At 43.8% G+C, this 21794-nt stretch overlaps 1 long non-coding RNA gene and 1 other non-coding gene across 2 annotated transcripts in view; one reads left to right on the forward strand and one right to left on the reverse strand.

Moving 5' to 3' along the window:
- LOC124777315 overlaps positions 1-14396 on the forward strand; it is a 163997-nt gene extending 149601 nt beyond the window's left edge. Inside the window, exon 4 of the long non-coding RNA XR_007015711.1 lies at positions 14220-14396. This is a non-coding gene — a long non-coding RNA (uncharacterized LOC124777315). The remainder of the gene's footprint in view (positions 1-14219) is intronic.
- A 2626-nt stretch (positions 14397-17022) lies between these two features.
- On the reverse strand, positions 17023-17097 carry Trnat-ugu. Its single transcript has one exon. It is a non-coding gene; the product is annotated as a tRNA-Thr (tRNA).
- Between the last annotated feature and the right edge of the window lie 4697 nt (positions 17098-21794).

Genomic DNA, 21794 nt, shown 5'->3' on the forward strand with positions numbered 1-21794 from the left:
AAAGCTGAGTCATCTACAGCGCTACTGAAAGAACTTACTACATGAAAATGAAGCAACGTTGTTGAAGTAGTTTTTAGAAAAACGTTTTGTTGCAGAATAAAAAATAAAACACCGCAATTCTAGATTCGCATGTTTTTTCTCTATGCAACTGTTACGAATTGCTCGGAACTAGCGATTAAAAATATTTTATTATCTCAAATTGTAAGTCTAACATCACAGCTTGATGATTAGGTGGTTAACTTTTAGTTACTGGCCATATTTATTACGATACTTTAGGTTGAGTAATTCACTGACCATTGTTCGAAGAATTTTCAGTGAATTAAGAGTGCGAATTGCGATTGCTAATCTGAAGCAGAAACTGGCAGTCATATTCCGAAATCAGTATCTCCTGAGCATTGAGTTATGAATGCTGGGTTGAAATGCAGAGCAAAAAAACTTGACACAGTTCGGACTCTATTGCACAATATTTCTCTTTCCAGCCACACCCTCTATCACTTGGTCATCACACCACGTGCAAATTAGATCCCGCTTGATGCGTTTTCGAGGCACTGCTTCTCAAGTTATGGCGGTTGTTCACTAGGAGGCAGCAGTATCGTTTTCACAAGTTAACTTTAATTCATTATAATTTTAAAAAATGGTTCAGATGGCTATGACACTATGGGACTTAACTGCTGAGGTCATCAGTCCCCTAGAACATAGAACTTTACCTAACTAACCTAAGGACATCACACACATCCATGCCCGAGGCAGGATTCGAACCTGCGACGGTGGCAGTCGGACGGTTCCAGACTAGCGCCTAGAACCATTATAATTCAGACCATTTGCACGAAAAGTAAATTACACACAAAAATCTTCCGCGTATTTCCTTTATCCCTCCCCCCGCCCTCAATTTACACACAGCTTATGTATTAATCATAGTCGGATCATAATTCATGTAGCAGTTCCTGAGATTGTCCTGCGTATACCAACGGATGTGAGCAAGCGACTTCAACTGAAATATAGGTAGAGAGATAGAAAAAAGAAACGATTAGACTTTGGCTGTAGGGATGGTTTTTAATTTCTTTATTACGTAGTGGAATTCGGGACTATTTCAGATGCACCTGTTCAAGTAGCTAAAGTTTCCAAAACATTACATTACAACAGCACGTCTACGACTTAAGTGCGGAACTCATATACTGTGCATTACATGTTGTGAAACTTCTACCATTTATAAGATCAAATTAAATTTCTTCAACTTAGTCAGATTATACATGAAATTAGAGTTGGTCATTACCGTAGACGAAATATTAAGCGAATGAAACAAACTCTGCGGTCAGACCCTGAAGACAACGCAATGTCATCCTCCGCCATGTTGCTTCTTGCAGATGCGGTATGGAAGGGCATGGGGTTAGCACACCGCTCTCCCCGCCGTTTTTGATGTTTACGGCTTGGAGTTTTTACCTCTCAATCAAGTACCTCTTCAGCTGGCATTACGAGGCTGAGTGCACGCCAGTCCACACCTCCCACAAGGAAAAGTCCTCGGCGGTACCGGGTAACTAACCTGGGTCCTCCGAATGGCAGCCATCTACACTGACCATTCAGCTATGGAGGAGGACAAATATTAAGATAATATTTTCTGTAAAAAAAGAAAAAACCTCCATCCGGACAGGCCTTAAAGGTCAAACGGCACCGACCGGCCTCCGTGTCTTCCTGAGCCCCTAGGCGTCACGGGATGCGGGGGCCTGTGGTCAGCATACCGCTCTTTCGGCCGTAGTCAGTTTTCGTGACCGTGATTCTTCTCAATCAAGGAGCGCCTCAATTGGCCTCACAAGGGCTGAATGCACCCTGCTTGCCAACAGCACTCAGCAGACCCAGACGGTGACCCACCCGAGTGCTAGCCAAGCCCGACAGCGCTTAATTTCGGTAATCTGATGGGTGTTACCACTGCAGTTGGCCTATATTTTCTGTCTTACGTATGGAAAATGTCATGATATTATGCTGACTACCAATTTACATTTGATTTAAGACCTTTTACTGTGGGAATCTGCATAACACTCCCACGAGCATTAGCCATTTATGGCGTCAAAAACGAGCACAAGAACAAAAGGAAAACGAAATATTTTTATTAATTTGTGAAGTTATATTACGAGTGGAGGGGCACTGAGATAACCCCTTGGAACTTTGAATGACTACATTAGAAATGAATACTGAGCCCTACATATTTTAAGGATGTTGAAAACATGAAGAAAGACATAACGTTCCCATGACAAACACGATTGGCAAACTCGCTGCGGAAAGAAACCTAATTCTCTGTGATATGAAAGGCCATGTAATTTACAGTTACGTAAATGCAGGGCAAAAGTCCGAAGCTAGCGACAATCTCACCATAATCGAGAATGACGTCGCTGAATGCGCCCGTCCTTAGATCACAACGCAGATCGTCTATACTGCGAGGAGCATCGACACTGCCAGCCGAGACGGTAGCCGAACCAGAAGTTCCTTTATTCTGTGAGAACGAGTCCAGCGTTCTGACTGGCGGAAACTTGTCGAGGCTAGCTCGTCCCGTCTAGCTGTATCTTGCAGTTTTTAAATATCTAATGCACCGCCTTAGCTGTTAGGCGATAGCGCTAACAAATGACTGTCGTAGCACGCACAAATACTCTTTATGAAATGTGTGTGCACCAAAGCAGACGAGTTTTAACCCCTAGCAATAAACGTAATGTAAACGTTTTAGGCTGTCGTTTTAGATGTAGGACTGGTTGTGATGGACCAAATCTTGCAGTGATAAATAAATATTTAGACAAGTAGCCGAAAGGCAATACAAGCGACTCATTGTGCTATATTTCTGACAAATTTCATCTTGGGCATATTGTAACGGCACAAAGAGAGAAGTTCCGTATGTTTTTCGTGGTTCAGTTTTTTTTGGTAACAGCGAACCTATTTGCCCTGCTGCACGACTTTACAGTGGAGACTCAAGGATAGGCGGGAGCAATTTCGCGGCAATTTACCATCGCCGTAGCAGTTATTAACTTTTACTGACAGTCCCTTTTCATATTGGCTTGTGTATCTCGAGCGTCTCCACGATCCATAACTTACTGCCACGGATCACATTTTTTTCATGATCTGTAACACTAATGTTCTGTTGTTTTACTTTTGCACTTCTTGCAGGACATTTATTTCATTTCCTTCTGTTAATATAGATGCTAGTACCCAGTCCGAATAATCCGTAGATTAATATCTCAAACTCAACTTGGTCACTGACGGGATATAAAACCCCGAACTACTTCGGCTTCCAAAGAGTATTTCGAACACTTCGTCACTATTTTTAATAGTGCGCTCTTCTTATTCTCTGTAGTTTTATAACTCTCAGCTAAATAAGTAGACGAGAACCATTGTAGACTTGCAAGAGTTTACGGGAGACTGTATTTAATATTTGTTTTATAGAATAAATATAGGGTGTTGAGAGGAAAACCACAATTCTATAAACTTCTGTGAAAGCTACTTGCTTGATATAAGAGAGCTTGACACAGGGGGAGCCTAAATGTTAATTTGCTCGACAGAAAGAAATTATGATGTAGACGTTACACTTTAGGAATTTTTTATTGGTGACACACCGTTTAAACAAAAATGGATCAACGTTTCTCTTCTACGACGTACAACAAGAAGTGCAAGTAATGGACTATAGACGTCGACCATATTTGCATGGCAGTTTCGAAATCCACTGGAATGTGAGCTGAAGGTATTTCACTGTCTCTACGGGTTCACTACAGTGCCCTAAAGAAGGTAGGTAGCTCATGTCAAATAAATACAGTGGGCTTGTTGGCCATCGGCAAGGTTCCAAAAGGTATAAACGGGAGCATCAAATACGTGTTTCTTCAACTGAACTGTAAGTAATTTTTCCATAATCCCTCCAAGTACGTTTCCAGTACCATACTGTAGACAGTTCCAGATTCTACTTTGTGATTTATTTAAGTACGCTGACCTTTAATTTTTAATTAGTATCTCTTAAGCAACATACAGGCAATTGCGGTACTTGGATATGTGTTGGGTAGCGAAGCATGGTATGTTTGACTTTAATCTGTTCTTCTCGCATGCGACCAGTAATTCGTTCAACACAGAGAATGTAACGAACAGTAAATGCAAGTCGTCGGGCTCGGCAGTCACACATCAAGGGATCTGAAAGTAAGAAATCACTGCTTTGTCTGTTGCGGGAAATCTGGCAATATTTGAACTCAGTCACAACAGTAATTGTTCATATAATACCTGTGGACTCACTGACGATAGCAGGGGATCTGAAAGAATATCTACATGTAATGTGGTCATAACGTCCTTCGTGGATCATCATTAACTCTGCCACAATCCCGAAGCCAAGACACAGTCAAGACATCATTACCCAAAATCGTTACAGGTTAAGAACTTAGGCAAGGGTTAAGCATGAAGTACTCAAGTAAACATCTGCGGAGCTAGAATGTGTTCATGGGAAATGCATGCAGATAGAAAACTGAAAAATTAAGAACAGCAACATGTTGACAGCCTTCGAAAAATGGTTCTATAGAAATTTCTTGAAAATTAATTCGACAGATACAGTGAGAAATAAACCGGTACTAATCAGAACACATAAGAAATGATGCCCCTGGCAAATGTCGAACAGAAAGCTTAGAAAACATTGTAAAACGTTCTCAATCTATTTAAAGCAGTAAGAGAGCGCTAGAGAGGGGGAGAGAAATATTTAAATGTGCAGGTCTGTGTGTGTTCCAAAAACACAAGGATGAGGAGATTGCACAAGAAAGAAAGAGTTGGGCGAAAGGATCAAACCTGTCAGAAAACTATTCAGAGAGAGGCATTACTGTTTGACGCACAAAAGACAGACGAATCGTGATACTGTACGATGCAGTACGGGGTAATGCATTCGCTCTAAAGTCGTCCTCCAATTTAGCAGTTGGACTTTACTGATCCTCATTTCCATATAACTGCAGAACAGCAGGGCAGTGACCAGAAAGCGGGGGACAAAACGGCACAATAAACCGATGGATTTATAGTGTACAAGTTCGATGTTCACATATAGTACCTGTAGCACAGATTTACATTTGCATTCATCACCTTGGCTTACTGTCGCTCTGTCTACGCAGGCGTGGGCGGATGGCCGTTTTCAGACGGAAGGATCTGCTTAGGCATTCACTACCAGTACTTCACTTTCAGACTGTCCCAATTGCCTTTTGTTGTGGATCGTTGGCTGCCGAAGCGAGGCTCCTGGGTTCAGGCTGAAGTCGTCACGTTACGGTTTTCTGAATTACTGTGGGCAAATGATGGTGATTCAGTTATAAACGATGACACATATGGAAGTGCCATCGGGCAGGGAGAAGTGGACCACGTAGATAGCTGTACTCTTTCTGTCAAAACTGACAGAAAAGTATACTATGTCCACCATTAGGTGCAGCATTCCCTATCTGTAAATACACTCACGAAAATTTTCTGATGCAGTTAAATCCATCAAGGTGAAAAAACTAACAACACATGAAATTTCTGGCCTGCTGTCGATTTTGAGTGATCATTGTGCCAGGCCTGAAAACATGAACTGAATGCAGATGGATGATGTATCTCTGTATCCTGTTCTTAGTTCCAAAGAACATTTCCAAAACAAATGGAGACTATAGCTTTCCTCTTTCTCGTACCTCGTACAATGCAAATAAACGCTATTCAGCGTTAATAATAAACTTTACGCTGATCTCCCCATGACATACGCTGAGACACAAGTACTTGCTGATGGTTACTGGCAACGAATTAACACAGTTATTGCCATCAGCATCGTAGCGCTCCAACAAGATTTCACAGACGAATGAAAATTGACAATTTATCATAGCGACTGGCATCTAAAAACATTACGTATTGAATACACAGCCGCCCGTGTCTACACTCAACAATCATTTCGATAAGAGAGATAGTTCCCTGCACTAAATGTGGCACTGTCGTTTAGTGGTCACAGGCTACTTTTCGAGTCATATTTACGGTACATAAATTTTTGTATGAGCATACGTTTTACTAACAATTGCATAAAACAACATAATTTAAAGCCCCTTCGCTCTGATGATGACAGCGAATCTACGCGGCATGATCGCCACGAGGCAACGATACGTTCGGGTACCATAGTTCAGAAGCGATTGGCTGGTACATTCTCTTGCTGAAAGTACATGTCGCTCACCGGGTGAAAAAATAGACGCACTTTATCAGGCAGGAGGTTCTTGTATCGCTCGGTAGTAAGAGATGAATCCTTCACACACTAACACCAACACTATCTGCCTGTATGTTACCCGATGCACTATCTCACGTGGTTTTCAACGTCCCTGTATTGCTCTATCGACGTACACCATCGTGTACCGTGCGTCACTCATCAGTTCAGACTATCTTTTCCATACTTTTAGCATTCTAAGGTGATTCTAGAGCGGTGGTTTCTGTACTCCCTATCGAATTGGTGGTACTAAATGACTGTTCAGCTCACTGTCGAGAATATATACGTTATTCTAAACCACGATAGTCGATGGTGCTCCTGTTAACACGTGCCCACCCACTGGATTTGGCTCTGACAATGTAGGATCTTTTTTCCAAATCGATTTAGACACGATACTGTCTTGAGACGGTGGTATGTGCACAGATCATTGACTGCAAGCTTTCCTTATTAATCAAGCATCCACGATCCGGGTTCTGCCAAAAACGCCTGTACAGTGAGCGAGTCCTGCGCTCACTTGTCACGTTGGCGACCACTACCGGAATGATGTCATCCGTTTTTGGGACATTACAGCTGTTCAAAGCTGTGACACTGCATGGTTAGCATCCATTCAGCTCTCGATAATGATCATTATAATTTTGATTCACACCGCCGACTTCAGTGTCAGCCTTGTAAGTAATCACCAAGTTTTCTTCATTAACTGGAATTATCGTTGTCTGAAAGGATCAGTTCCTGTTTTTGATGGAAGTATGATTCGACGACAAAGAAAAGAAATGCATCAGTCCCATGATGCCTCTGTCGTATTAGTAGTACAGTTACAGGAAGAGTGCAAGTCTCTTTGTGAAGATTACAAGGAACGGTCAGATGTACACCGTCTGGACGATGTTCTGCAGGATCGATATCTCTCAGACGCCTTGAGGCATGTCAAACACAGATGCTAGTTCACGGATTCGGACACTCCAGGAAGTGTTGTTGTACGTGTTTTGTGACAATTATGAGAGCTTTAAAATGCTCGATGTAGGAGCAGTGCAAGGACAATACTCCACAAAGGCATCGATGTCTGGCTTCCCCCCATTATTATAGCTGGCTCGAAAGTTGTTGTTGCTTGACGAACTGCGTATCGGTGAATCAGAGTAGTAACTCTGTGTGACTGACGAAGTGGTGCGTGTCCGTCTCACACCAGTGTGAAGACGAGAGTCAGTAACATAGAAATTGGACCATGAATTAATTGAGGACCGCGCTCTTTACGGATGGGTCCGGTTTCAGTTTTAAGATTGGTCTCTAGTGCATATTCCACTTGTGGGAAGTTAATAGCCGATTAAATGATACAAACGTTGTGGACAGAGACCAGCTCGGGATTGATGGAGTCGTGATGTTGAAACGTTTCATCCGCTTCGTCATCGGCGCACCCGTGGCGTCGCGCCAACTCCCACTCGCTGCCAGATTCCATTCCACTCAGCGAAGTGAAACGCGCGAGACAGACTACGCGACCTATTGTTCCATAGATTTATTCGGTAACGTTTCGTGGCGGGCTCTCACTAATTCTCTACACGCCTACGCTATTAAAACCAGCTGAAACAAGGATAACTTTGACCCAAGGAAAACTTATCAGTAATCCAAAATCAATAGTTGAAGTCCTATAGCTATGTAACTGCATTCAGCAAGATAACGAGAGTTGACTACTCGACAGGAAAACGCACACCAACTAAGAGTCATACACCTTCTCTAGTTGGCTCATAGCAACTTCCGCTGATATCTCCACTAAGGTGATGTACGATAACAATTTAAGGTCAAGAAGCAACAAATCTCACAAAAATATCTCATTTAAACGTTTTTGCCGGCAAAAGGCAAAGTTTCCGGGGTCGATTCCCAGACCCGCAGACAATTTTAGTCTGTCGGGAAGTTTCAAAACAGCGCACACTTCACTGCAGACTGCAGAACATTTCAAGTTCTCACGGAAACAAATGTAAATAATTTATTTCAATTAAAACTTGCTAAATCCGTCACTTACGCAACACCTGCACTTGCATCCACAGTCTGGTATGATGGCTCTTCTACAAATGGAAATGAGCGTTTGGCGTCATTGGCCGGGACGCCCCTTATGGGGCAGGTCCGGCCGCCTTGGTGCAGGTCTTATTACATTCGACGCCACATTGGGCGACCTGCGCCCCGGATGGGGATGAAATTATGATGAAGACAACACAACACCCAGTCCCTGAGCGGAGAAGATCCCCGACCCAGCCGGGAATCGAACCCGGACCCGTAGGACGGCAATCCGTCAGGGTGACCACTCAGCTATCGGGGCGGATGCCTCTTCTACAGAGCACGTGCAAGAGCACACTAATTTAACTGCAAAACTGCAATGTAGAAAACTAAAACGTAATTGATCAGAAGTCTGCACACAAACATGGAAATTCTCTGCTCAGTTCTTGTAGGCATTCTCTATTGACAAAATAAATTTTGGATCACGAAGTATCACCAATTCCTGCTTCAGAAATGCTAATCACTTTGAAACACCACGTGCGACCAGAGAGCATACCACTACCTCCATCAGCTGTGAGGGGTGCCTGCTGACTCCATTTTGGGAACTCCAAATAAATCTACGAAACTTCCTTAGATTCAGCTCTTTCAGTCAGTCAGTCAGTCACCCCAGTAACAACCTTGTGCAACATATTGCTTCCAGCTTGGACTTTAAGAGGTTGGTTTCGATCTGATGCTCGAAAACACTTGCATTCAAGGATAAGCCCACTAACCTTTAGTCCATTACAGCAGGTCTCAATGGCAAATCTCTTACATTAGTGGAAAAATCCAACCCCTCATATTAGGTTGCACAAAACTCGCATTCACCTGAAACAGACTGGCGTCCGCAGCAACTAAGAGTGTCACCCATAGGAGCGGCCATGTATCGTACGCTACAATGTTTGGTTCAAATGGCTCTGAGCACTATGGGACTATACATCTGAGGTCATGAGTCCCCTAGAACCTGGAAATACTTAAACCTAACTAACCTAAGGACATCACACACATCCATGCCCGAGGCAGGATTCGAACCTGCGACCGTAGCGGTCACGCGGTTCCAGACTGTAGCGCCTAGAACCGCTCGGCCATCCCGACCGGCAACAATGTTTGGAGGCATCGCATTTTATAGGCGTTCAGATCGCCAAATCTTCGTCAACGCCGAGAGGAACACACGTGAAGTATTGCAACCACTTCCATATTGTAACCACTTCCACTTTGTTGTGGTGCTACTGACCAGACTTCCTGTCCAATGCCACGCAACAGCAGTGAGCTGCTCTAGAGAATGAACTTCAGCCGGTGAGGATATCCACCGTGTATTAGCTTCCACGTTGAACACTAATTATTAGCAATCCTGCGCCTGATCGTAGCCGTTTTTAATTGCTGTTAAGAAGTTGGCTGTCAAACGCTGCCCGTGCGGTTAAAGGCGCTGCAGTCTGGAACCGCAAGACCGCTACGGTCGCAGGTTCGAATCCTGCCTCGGGCATGGATGTTTGTGATGTCCTTAGGTTAGTTAGGTTTAACTAGTTCTAAGTTCTAGGGGACTAATGACCTCAGCAGTTGAGTCCCATAATGCTCAGAGCCATTTTTTTGTTAAACGCTGAGCATCTGCATGCACCATCGAGGATCACGATATGGAGAATTTGAATGCAGACGCCTTGAAAGGCTAGGTATATTAGTAACGAGTGACACAATATAGATTTTAATGTGACCTTTTGTGTGTGGATCACTTCGTGACTTGTCTCCCCTCTTGTGTACCTCCTAAGAAACCAGTATGCGTCCATTTTGTAGCAACGGGCTGAATAAAATGTTATTCTGCACGTTAGAACTGTTAATGTTCATTTAGGCTTCTGGAGTCCTTTCAGTTGATCAGATAGTCTGCACACTTCGTTGGATTCCTCCTGGTTGCAAACTAAGAACCGCTCTATGTCGTTCTCATGGGTTCCCAGGCACTGATGGTCCATAGCGTTACGACCATCTGCTTAGTAGCATGTTGGTCCATCTTTGGAACGCAATACAGCAGCCTTTCAATGTATCAAGAATTTGACAAGTCTTTAGTAATTTCCAAAGCTTTGTGGCACCAGATGTGTGAGCAGAAGTCACTCAGTTCGTCTCCATCTGCGGGAGACATCTTCTGAGGTCGTCCGGCTACTGCCACTGAGGCTCTTGGTATTCTCGCATTTATAGAGTGCATAGAGGGCACCACCATTCGTCACGAGATGCCGACGGTATGCCTATCTTTGGAAGGCATCATCATTCTCGATTAAGAGTAATCGATTATCATTCTGCTGGCGCAACGTCGACATCCATATTTTGTCCAACTTTAAAACTTCCTCTTTTCTATTAAAATTATTATGGTGTTTGTGAATTTCTATTGCTTCTCACTACATGCGCGCATGATAATGGGATGTTCGTGCTAGAACGCTTGTCTCGTTAAATTTAATTTCATGATTCCCATCTCAGCTACGGCCGATTTTTCGATGTGTCCTAAGCGACAGTTTCTTTTATGTTCGGCTAAGCGGGTGTTTACACTTCTTTTCGTTGTTCCAATATATACTTGTCCACAACTGCATGGAATTTTGTCTACCCCAGGTGTTGCTAGGGGATGTCGGGCGTGTTTTGCAGTTCTTAAATATTCCTTAATTTTCTTGGTGGGTCTGAAGATTGTTTCGCTCCCATACTAGGCCAGAACTTTCCCGACACGGTCCGTAACCTTATTAATAAACGGTAGGAAAACTTTTCCAGTAGGTGACCGTTGTCACCTATAAATGCCAGAGTACCTGGAGCCTCAGTGGCAGTAGCCGGACGACCTCAGAAGATGTCTCCCGCAGATGGAGACGAAACGTCAGGCGGAAATTTTATACATCGACCACGGCCTCTCAGCCCGGAAGTTTTAACTGAAGACAACACCGGCCGTGAAAGCCTGCATTGTATGAGAAGTCACTCAGTTCACGTAAATTACGGCGCGTTGGCTTGTGACCATGGGGCTAGCACAGAATACCGTCACGTTCGTATAAGATGAATTTGATGACAAGGTATCAACGTGGGTGCACTATCGTGTTGCTCAAAGCAAAGTAATATGATTCTCAACTTCTGACACGGACAGTCTACCTGCGGGAAAGGTACCAGGCATGAAGGGGTGCAAGCAGTTCGCAATAACGTTCAGGTAGTCCACAGCTGTGATGGTACGTTCTATTGCCACCGCAGGTCCCATGGAAAGCCAGATGAATGTCCCTCATAACATAATAGTGCTCCCCCATCGTCCTGTGTCTACGGCGTGATGCATGTTTCGAGCAGATGATGCTGTACCCAGTCGCAGCCATCGACCTCGTGCAACAGAAAACGTGATTTATCCGACCAGGCCACATGTTTCCGATGATCCACCATTCAATCTCGATGAGCCCGTGTCGACCGCAATCGTAATCGACGATGTTGGGGGGTTGGGTTGTTTGGGGAAGGAGACCAGACAGCAAGGTCATAGGTCTCATCGGATTAGGGAAGGATGGCGAAGGAAGTCGGCCGTGCCCTTTCAAAGGAACCATCCCGGCATTTGCCTGGAGCGATTTAGGGAAATCACGGAAAACCTAAATCAGGATGGCCGGACGCGGGATTGAACCGTCGTCCTCCCGAATGCGAGTCCAGTGTCTAACCACTGCGCCACCTCGCTCGGTAATCGACGAGGTCGATTGGTTCAAATGGCTCTGAGCACTATGGGACTTAACATCTTAGTTCATCAGTCCCCTAGATCTTAGAACTACTTAAACCTAACTAACATAAGGACATCACACACATCCATGCCCGAGGCAGGATTCGAACCTGCGACCGTAGGAGTCCCGCGGTTCCGGACTGCAGCGCCTAGAACCGCACGGCCAGAAAATGTCGCTGGGTCAATTTGGTAACACGTAAGAAGTCGTCCCTGGAGAGGTTCAGCAATATATGCTACCTAGCAATGGTATCGTCGTTCTTCAACCACTTTCAGTGTAACAGAATGAATTTTTCACTCTGCAGCGTGGTGCACGCTGATATGAAACTTCCTGGTGGCTTAAAACTGTCTGCCAGACTGAGACTGTAATTCGGCACCTTTGCCTTTCACGGGGAGGTGCTCTGCCACTTGAGTTACCGAAGCACGACCCACGACCCGTCCTCACAGCTATACATACTTCCTCCAGCATCTCATCTCCAACCTTCCAGACCTCACAGTAGTCCTCCAGTGGAACTTCCAGAACTAACACTCCTGAATGAAAAGATATTGGTCAGACGTATCTCAAGAGTGCAAATCCCGTAAGTTTCGCAGGACAACGTCTGTCAAGTTTGCAACGTTGGAGATGTACTGGTGGAAGTGAGGCAATGAGGGGGGTCGTGGGTCGTCGTGCTTGGGTAGCTCAGTTAGTAGAACACCTGCCAGCGAAAGACGATGTCCCGAGTTCAAGTCTGGGTCCGGCACACGGTTTTATCAATAGATACTCATGGCAGTTGTACGGGAACAACTGACCAGCTTCACCATTTCCGAGATGATCGCTCCCAGGCGCAGACTAATGGAAATCTCTCAGAGTCGCTTACGTCAGTGTATTTCCGCCTCTGTGGCCAGTATCGTAGCTAGATGATTGCCAATTCGTCTCTCCTCCGCTTACGTACTTTTTGTGCGTGACACGTCCGCTACGACAGGAGGCGCCAATGAATTTTCCCGGTCGGCAGTGACCATGTTTCAGGACATCAGGGTGTCTTGTCCTAAAGTCAATGAAAGACGTTTCTAGTACCATTCCAGATAACACATCACCACGCAGACTGTATATGGCAGACGAAACTATCGTCTGTGATTTAATTTGTCCCCGTAGTATCTGCTGTCCTGATATTTGCTCACACTGGCCGCAATTTTAAGAGAAGGGGGATGTGCAAATCATGGTGTGACTACGCTTGGCTCCAGAAGGTCGTGGCATTTGGCGTAAGTCAAAGGGAGCAATGCTGATCCTGCTGGCACATGACTATTTTGTCTGTGCCATGAGAAGGTTTTTGAGGAGGGATTTATGGCTGCCTTGCCAAAAGCTGGCTTGACAGAACAAGGCAGACATCATAATATGGACAAACCAACGACGTCTTTGGATCTGGAACCAGGAGAGTATTCCTAAAACCCAAGAAGAGAGACAGCTATATTTGAAAAATTCCACTGCAAACCTTAAGAAACATTATATCACTGAACTGCTTGTTTGTGGAGGTCCAATGCCCCTATGAAGTATACTGTTCCATTAAAAATATATATCTTCAGTTTGTTGATAGAGAACGAATATGTTAGCAATAGAAAACTTTAATTACAGCTTTATATTACTTCTGGGGAAGTTAGTTTCGATACCCAGAGAAACTGATTAAATATTCGGGATTTCCAAGTTACGTGGTTCATCTTGTACGTATGCTATAATGTGTGAAGTCGATGTTTACAACTGTTTACATGTAAACAAATGATACTATGTATTTTTAACAGGCTCCGGAAACTTTCCTGTAACTGTAACAGGGCTAATACACACAGGGTCAAAGCCTCGGTTTTGCGTATTGTTGAACAGGCAGCGATGGACGTATGGAACGGATCCGTAAAAATATTTGACAAAGCAACAGGAACTTAAACAATAAATTCTATCAAATCACGACATGGCGGTCATAGGACTAAATGTTGATATTATGTATGGCTAAAACTAGATCATTTACAGAATTTGTTTTACTCTTGTTTACTGAAAAAATCTGAGGGTAAAAAAGACATTATAGTGAGACAATGAAGAGATACAACCAACATTGATGTAACAAGTACTGTTTTTCCATGTCTTGAAAATCCTTTATAATGTTACAGTGCTAGAACAACATTGCTACAGTTAAATCAGTGTGTCAAGTGTAAGTTTACCTTTCTTGTGATCAATGTGTGGATAAAAATAATCATCTATTTGATTAAACTATGTTCATTACGGTGTCCTGAGTTTCTGATTATTTCTTTCTTTCTTTTCTTTTTTGTGAGCAGACGGAGCCGTCGAAGTCGAGTGGTGTCCAGGCGACGAACTGACTACTACGAGAGTTCCACCAGGCTCTGTCTTCGACTTACGGAATATCAGATGAAGCTTGGTTTTTGACTAAAGCATGTAAAACGCCTAGACAAATAAGGAAGAACTACTATGCATTTAGTATTTCTATACTATAAAGTTCAAGTATAAAGATCTCATATCTTAAATTCGTTTTGCATCTCATTATTATGTTTATTTCAGCGCAATACAGAACCTTTAGTTGGAACATCCTCAATTAATTTTCTGCTTGTATTAAATGAGATTACAATTTTTTAAAACATGTTGTGTTTGTGAATAAATATTTGCAACGTTTCCAATAAAGTACTTAGCCTCACCGAAACTGCGGAAAATTTCTTTGTATACAGATTAACAATGATCAGTAATTGTTCTTCAGCAAACAGACATAAAATAAAACAAGACGACGATTGATATAAATTTTGTAGATAGAAGTATGTTGATCATGACGACTCGTATAAACTCCTTCCCAGTCATTTACAAAAGAGAGTGATATTATCTACGTAATATTTTTGTTTCAACGCCGTCTTCCACAGCAGCTATTATATTTAAAGTTTTATTGATTTTCCGTCTTAAGAAAGATGAACACCGTTCGAACAGGTCTTGAAGGCCCAACGGCACCGACCGGCCGCCGTGTCATCCTCAGACCTTACGCGCCACCAAATGCGGTTTCGGAGGGCCATGCGGTCGGCACACCGCTCTCCCGGCCGTTGTGCATTTTCGTGACCGGCACCGCTAATTCTCAGTCACGTAGCTCCGCAATTGGCCTCACAAGAGCTGAATGCACCCAGCTTTCCAACAGCACGCGCCAAATCCGGACGGAACTATTGACCTATGCTTAAACATCATGGACTAGGTACAGTTGGAAGCAGACAACAATAATTTTAAAAAATGGAGAAACACTATCGCCAGCCCCAGTGGCCGAGCGGTTCTAGGCGCTTCAGTCCGGACCCGCGTGACTGCTATGGTCGCAGGTTCGAATCCTGCCTCGGGCATGGATGTGTGTGGTGTCCAAGTGTTAACCAAGCCCGACAGCGCCTAACTCTGTGAGCTGAAGGGAACCGGTGTTACCGCTGTGGCAAGGCCGTTGGCTTTCTGTCTTAAGCCTACTGCAATTAAGGAGACGCGTTTCGAGTTTATTTACAAAGCGCCTCCTGCGGCCATGCTTGAAGTATGGATACATGATACATCTCTTGGTGTTCTATATATCAAAAATAGTATTACCTTATGAAATTGGTATACAAAATTATTTACGGTGTTTTGTCTCTTATTTAAATATTTTGCAAACCACTGCCTTTTCCTTCGTTGTTAGCGGTGGTTGAGGTCGTTAAACCAAACGTGGCTGCACATTCACATCTCACAATTTCAAAAAAAAATCCACGAAAAGGTAAAAAAGAAGGACATAGAGTTAATGGGACTTAACTTCTGAGGTCTTCAGTCCCCTAGAACTTAGAACTACTTAAACCTAACTAACCCAAGGACATAACACACACCCATGCCCGAGGCAGGATTCGAACCTGCGACCGTGGCGGTCGCGCGGTTCCTGACTGTAGCGCGTAGAACCGCTCGGCCACACTGGCCGGCTAAAGTTAATGATCCAATAGTTTTGTGCAATGCAGCGGAACTCTAGTAGCCACGTCTTATGTAGACTGTCCGCAACTTACGTAATTGTTTTACACACAGTATTATTTTACAACTGCACATTTCCTCATTGTAAACTAACGAGGTACAGAGAACTATAGAACTATGGACCTGTACTTAAACATCACGAACTAGATACAGTTTGAAGCAGGCTACTATAAAAAAAATGGAGAAACACTATCACGAAGAAAGGCAAAGCAATGAAAAAATTTGACAGTCATCTGAATCTATTTGCAGTAAGAATAAATTCCTGGGATACAGCAGGCAGTCTAGCACGATACGTAATAACGTTTGTGCTACTTCGCTGCTGTCGCCGTTTGCAAAGTCACCATCCCACGCTGCCTTTTCCATATCGGCTACGGCTGAGTTTGCGCAAGTCTTTGTATCAAGAGGCTGAACCAGGAAATTTCACAGTTGATTCATGGACCTGCAAGAAAGCGCTCTAGCTTTATATGCAGCGCTAAGTTTTGATCCCATTGGTTTATAGGTTCTCAAATAAGCACAATAAAGAATGCTGGCTAAGTAAATGTCACAGCTTATCAAGGAACTCCGGCCATGACTGAGGCTCCCTGTACTGGGCGTGTAATCTTCCAGAAGAATCTTCAGTCTGGAACCGCGTGGCCGCTACCGTCGCAGGTTCGAATCCTGCCTCGGGCATGGATGTGTGTGGTGTCCTTAGGTTAGTTAGGTTTAGGTAAGTTCTAAGTTTTAGGGGACTGATGATCACAGATGTTAAGTCCCATAGTCCTCAGAGCCATTTGAACCATTTTTTTGATAATGCTACATAGTGAGATTCATGGTACTTTGGTTAGAGGAATATGATGGTGAAAATTCTAGTTTATTTACCATTTTGAAATCGCAGGATATTTTCTCACAAAAAATGTATTCGAGACTCGATTAATTTCCACCTTACAACTTACAAGCAATCACATGCTAATTGCAAGATTTGTGCGACGTGAGTGTTTACGTAGTCTCAGCTAGCTCCGGGTACCTAAGTTTCTAGAAAACATGCCACGATGGATTAGAACTGTAATTAGAAATATATTAATACCTTCAGCTGCTGACGGGCGCTGATATATATTATCAACAGGGACAGGTGAAATTGTGTGCCTCGGCCGGGACTCGAACCCGGGATCTCCTGCGTACATGGCAGACGCTCTATTCATCTGAGCCACCGAGGGCACAGAGGATAGTGCGACCGCAGGGACTATCTCGTGCACGCCTCCCGCGAAACCCACATTCTCATCTTGTATGTCTACACACTACATTCGTAGTGTCTCACCCCAACACACTCATTACTCGTGGAAGACATTCTTACTAAGTTAAATAAAAGCTCGGGCAATATGTGTGCATCCGCACAGAAGAAGAAGGTCATGGCCGGTACTGCCAGAACTACATACTTACATGGATATGGTGTCTGTTCTTTCGGAAATGTCCGAAAGAACAGACACCATATCCATATAAGTGATTAGAACTGTTTCTCGCCCGGGGAGTTGACGCGCTGTTAATAATGTTCTCAACGACCAATGTAGCACTGGACATTATATCTAGTAGAGGAATTGCATGCCGTATCCTGAGTCCTGCGTACACTTATTCCAAATAGCACCTGTGAGACGTAAATGCAATTTCGTAAACGCTGCCCACTAATAAAACAGTTTCCACTGTATATAAAAACCATGATTCTGTGGTCAAACGAGTTTATTACGAATTCCGTACCCTTTGTCGACAGCGTCGATATGAGTGCAGGCCTCCGTAATTACGGCCTGTTTTAATAGGCCTCTACAAGTGGTCTGGGAGCGCGTTCATGTCACGGAGTAGAAGGCTCTACACTTGTAGCCACTACTGCACGCGGCCGTCACCATAACGAATGACGTGGGAAAATTCAAACTTAGAACCTGCGGCAGTAACTGATATGTTTTAACTATCTCAGAGTCGAATCCAGGGTTTTCATCGGAGGGAGGTCGGGGAGGAGAGGGGGGCTGAGCTCATAGAAATTTTGTATCACCGTGCGATCACCAAATACTCTGGAGCAAACGAAGTTGTTTCTTTTTATTCTGATACTAGCTACAATAACGAGAAAGTGTGAAGGTCTCTCTCTCTCTCTCTCTCTCTCTCTATTTCTCTCTTTCTCTTTCTTGAGAAGAACGGGTGTAGCTCTAGGGGAAGGAGGGGGAGGGGGGGAAGAGACAGCTCCATACCAACCTTCCCCCCCCCCCCCCCCCCCGCGACTAGATTCGTTTCTGAGCTTCCTTTACCACGACATGGACACTCATCATCATAAACTAAAGGCTATGCCTTGTCGATTTAGCCACGTCCCTCTCTCCAATATCATCCTCTTCAATTCTTCAAACGATTTTATCCCCATATCTTCTTTGATGTTATTAAAATACGTTGCTCTTGGCTTGCCTCTTGGTTTTTTCCGTAAAACTTTTCCTTCAACTACATTGTTTAGGAACTGGTTGTGTCTCATTATGTGCCCTATCATTTCTTGATTTTCTTCTTCCTATATAATTTAGCAGCGTTCTGTTGTCATTCACTTCTCTTAAGACGTGTTCATTACTTTTTCTATCTACCCAGCTTGTTTTCGTCATTCTTCTCCATATCCACATTTCCATTGCTTCCAGTCTCTTTTCCTCTGCCTTTCCCAGAGTCCACGCTTCACATCCGTATGTTAAGACACTCCAGACAAAAGTTTTGGCAAACTTTTTCCTACTTTCTAGGTTTCTATGATTGTCTGTTAGTAAATTCCTTTTAGTTTGGACTCTGGGAAAGGCAGAGAAAAAGAGACTGGAAGCAATGGGAATGTGGATATGGACTCTCAAGCGGAAGTATTAATACAGAAACTTACAGACGTGCTACTGTCTGATTCGCACTAGCAGCAATCCGACTAGTTTCAAGACGCTACCGACGCTGGGATGGTACAACTAAGCCGAGTCATTCCTCTCTGCCTAACTTTCACAGGGTAAAGGGCTGTCTCTTAGAAGATGTTTATATCCGGAGCTGCGGCGTGCTCTCTGTAAATCTTATCTGCTGGATACGGGCTTCAGACTCCTCTCTTCACTCATCTACATGGTCACTGGGACACTGGACTATATGCTATGTTGAGCTCACTAGCGGTATGACCACCAAGACTTCCATTTGAACGACTGTCGTTGAGACAGCTGCCGCCAATACACTATACTGTGTGCACAGACGGAGACAAGCTGTTACATCACGAAACACCAGTTAAGCACTGTCGGGCTGGGCTAGCACTTGGATGGGTGACTACTCGGTTTGCCGAGCGCTGTTGGCAAGCGGGATGCACTCATCGCTTGTGAGGTAAACTGAGGAGGTGCTTGATTGAGAAGTAGCGTCTCCGGTCTCGGAAATTGACATTCGGCAGGGAGAGCTGTGTAGTGACCACATGCTCCTCCATATCCGCATCCAGCGACGCCTATGGGCTGAGGATGACATGGTGGCCTGTCGGTACTGTTGGGTGTTCATGGCCTGTTAGGGAGGAGTTTAGTTTTTTTAGTTCATCATATAACAGACAAACACGGGTGTCCGCAGAAATTTATCCAAGAGAGGGCAAGATGCCAAAATTGTGAATTTGCTATAACTGACTCACCATTTGAATACATGTTGTGTCCCAAGAACTAAGTTTAACGAGTCTTGCACTCAACTTATTGTCCTTGAACGACAGCTATTTATCCACTTAACATAATTTTGAAGCTAAAAAAATTTAATAGCCTCGATCATAATAAAATATAAAACTACAATTTTTTGATAACCAGTTTCGATTCATTGACAACTGTCTTCATACCATTCTTACTAAAGACTCAGTATCTACGTTCACCGTTGGTAACAACACCGTCGTCTCTAAGCGTATCTCAAGACATACTTACAAAGAAACAGTCCTCAGGAGCATTCCTGGTGACAACAGAAACGTTATGAACCACAACTCAGAATCATGCTTACTACTGACTTTGTACCTAAATACGCTGTTGGCCATATTCTCGTTGTCAGTAATAAAATGCTGGTCGTAGTATGGCTTCACCATTTAAAACCATCACAAAAGGAATCTTGGAATGACAGAGAATTCTATAATGAATCAAGTGTCCCTCTTGGACGGGGGGGGGGGGGGGGGGCAGGGTGGAGCAAGAGGAGCACTTGTGGACGCCTTCATTCCATCATCAACATGATGTTCATCAGCTACTTCAGTACGAGATGTGTCCCGAGAGGGCATTGTATGAAGGTGTACGTCCTCCCATTGTATCCCAGGCAGGCTGTATGGGTAATTAATCACAGGACTGAGGAGGCCAGTCAATGACACGCTAATTCCTCCAGGCGATTGTGCTGTGAAATGAAGGATATGTCAAAGTGGATTTACCTTTCCAGAATGAGATTTTCACTCGGCAGCGGAGTGTGCGCTGATATGAATTGGATTTACCTTTCTTGCCATATCCTGGCGAGCCTTTAGCCTCCGTTCAGCAATTATCACATCAGTCCGTTGGCATATCCACCAGCTCGTCACACGATGATTGCTGGAGTTTAGGTACCAAGAAATGCTGCCTCCTGCGATCTTTCAGCAAGGTCGTCCACAGACACAATGGCATCTATCTGTCTTCCACAAACGGAAGCGAGACTCATCACTGAGCAACACAGAATGCCACCCAATATCCAAACTGACTTTGGCTCTACACAACGTAAATCTCTGTTGCCTGTGGCACGGTGTCAGCGATAAATGACGCATCACAACTTGTAGTGCCTGCCCGTGCTCTTGTAAGTTTTTCCCGATAGTTAGTGGTGACACACTGTCACCACCTTTTACCCGGATTTCAGCTGTTGTCGCCCGTGTATTCGTCAGAGTCAGTTGGATAATTGTGTAATCTCCTCGTGGCGTAATCGTTCACGAAGGACCAATGCCTACTCTCCTTGTCGTACTGTTTTCTCGAGAACATATCGTCAAAACTCGTTTTGCAGTCACTGAACTACCGCTATCCATTTGTGTGGTCCATCGCTATGATTCTTCCTTGCTTCGACTTTTCTCCAAGTCCGAAAGACTGCAATAAGTAACACGTGCACTTTCTATGCGCGTACCGCGTTGCGATCTCCGCCTTAGAATTTCTAATAATGTTCACACACCCAACACCTCTCAAGTGCTCACACCATTCTTTATCTGTAGAAATGGCTTCCTTTCTTTACTGAAAACACTACAAAAAGCTCGCATAGGGGTGAAATGTTAATCGTTACAGCCCACAGGCATGTAAGTACTGGAGTATTAGTTAAAGTGAACATTGTCTAATTTCCGTCAGTGTAAAACAGCATAGATCGTATTTGATATAAATTCAACTATGTCCTGTCCTCTAAGAACTCTTTGCTGATGTGACCTTCAAACAAAACGCTCCAATACCGTGGAGATATCGTGTAATAAGGGAAGACGGCCCTACGGACTTCACGATGTTCTTTGCTCTGAAGCCGGTGCAGCCACGATAGATGCCCAAAAACATTAGCTGACACCTGTTTACGTCTGTTCCTTGTTCTTAATTTCTATTGTGTGCACCTAACAGATATTTTAAATAGTAAATGTTAAAGTGTTTTCGTGAACATTATTGTGTCAGGAAGACATTTTCAGTATTTTTATGGTTTTAAATGCATGTTTGATCCAGTAATACTACACATCTTACCTCGTTAACGTAACTTTCTCTTTATTATACGTTCCGAATAATCGGGAAGAGAAGTTTGGGATGTGGAAAGGCTGCATTAGTGATCCAACATTTTCTTAATATAGAAAGACGAAACTGACTTTGGGTCTCTCGTCTCCCCGAAAATTCTGAGAAAATATTTTGCTATATCTGTTCGGCTTCCAATCTTTCCTCTTCACAGAGCTCCCTCAGAGA

Source organism: Schistocerca piceifrons, chromosome 2, assembly GCF_021461385.2.
Source record: "Schistocerca piceifrons isolate TAMUIC-IGC-003096 chromosome 2, iqSchPice1.1, whole genome shotgun sequence".
NCBI lineage: Eukaryota > Metazoa > Arthropoda > Insecta > Orthoptera > Acrididae > Schistocerca > Schistocerca piceifrons.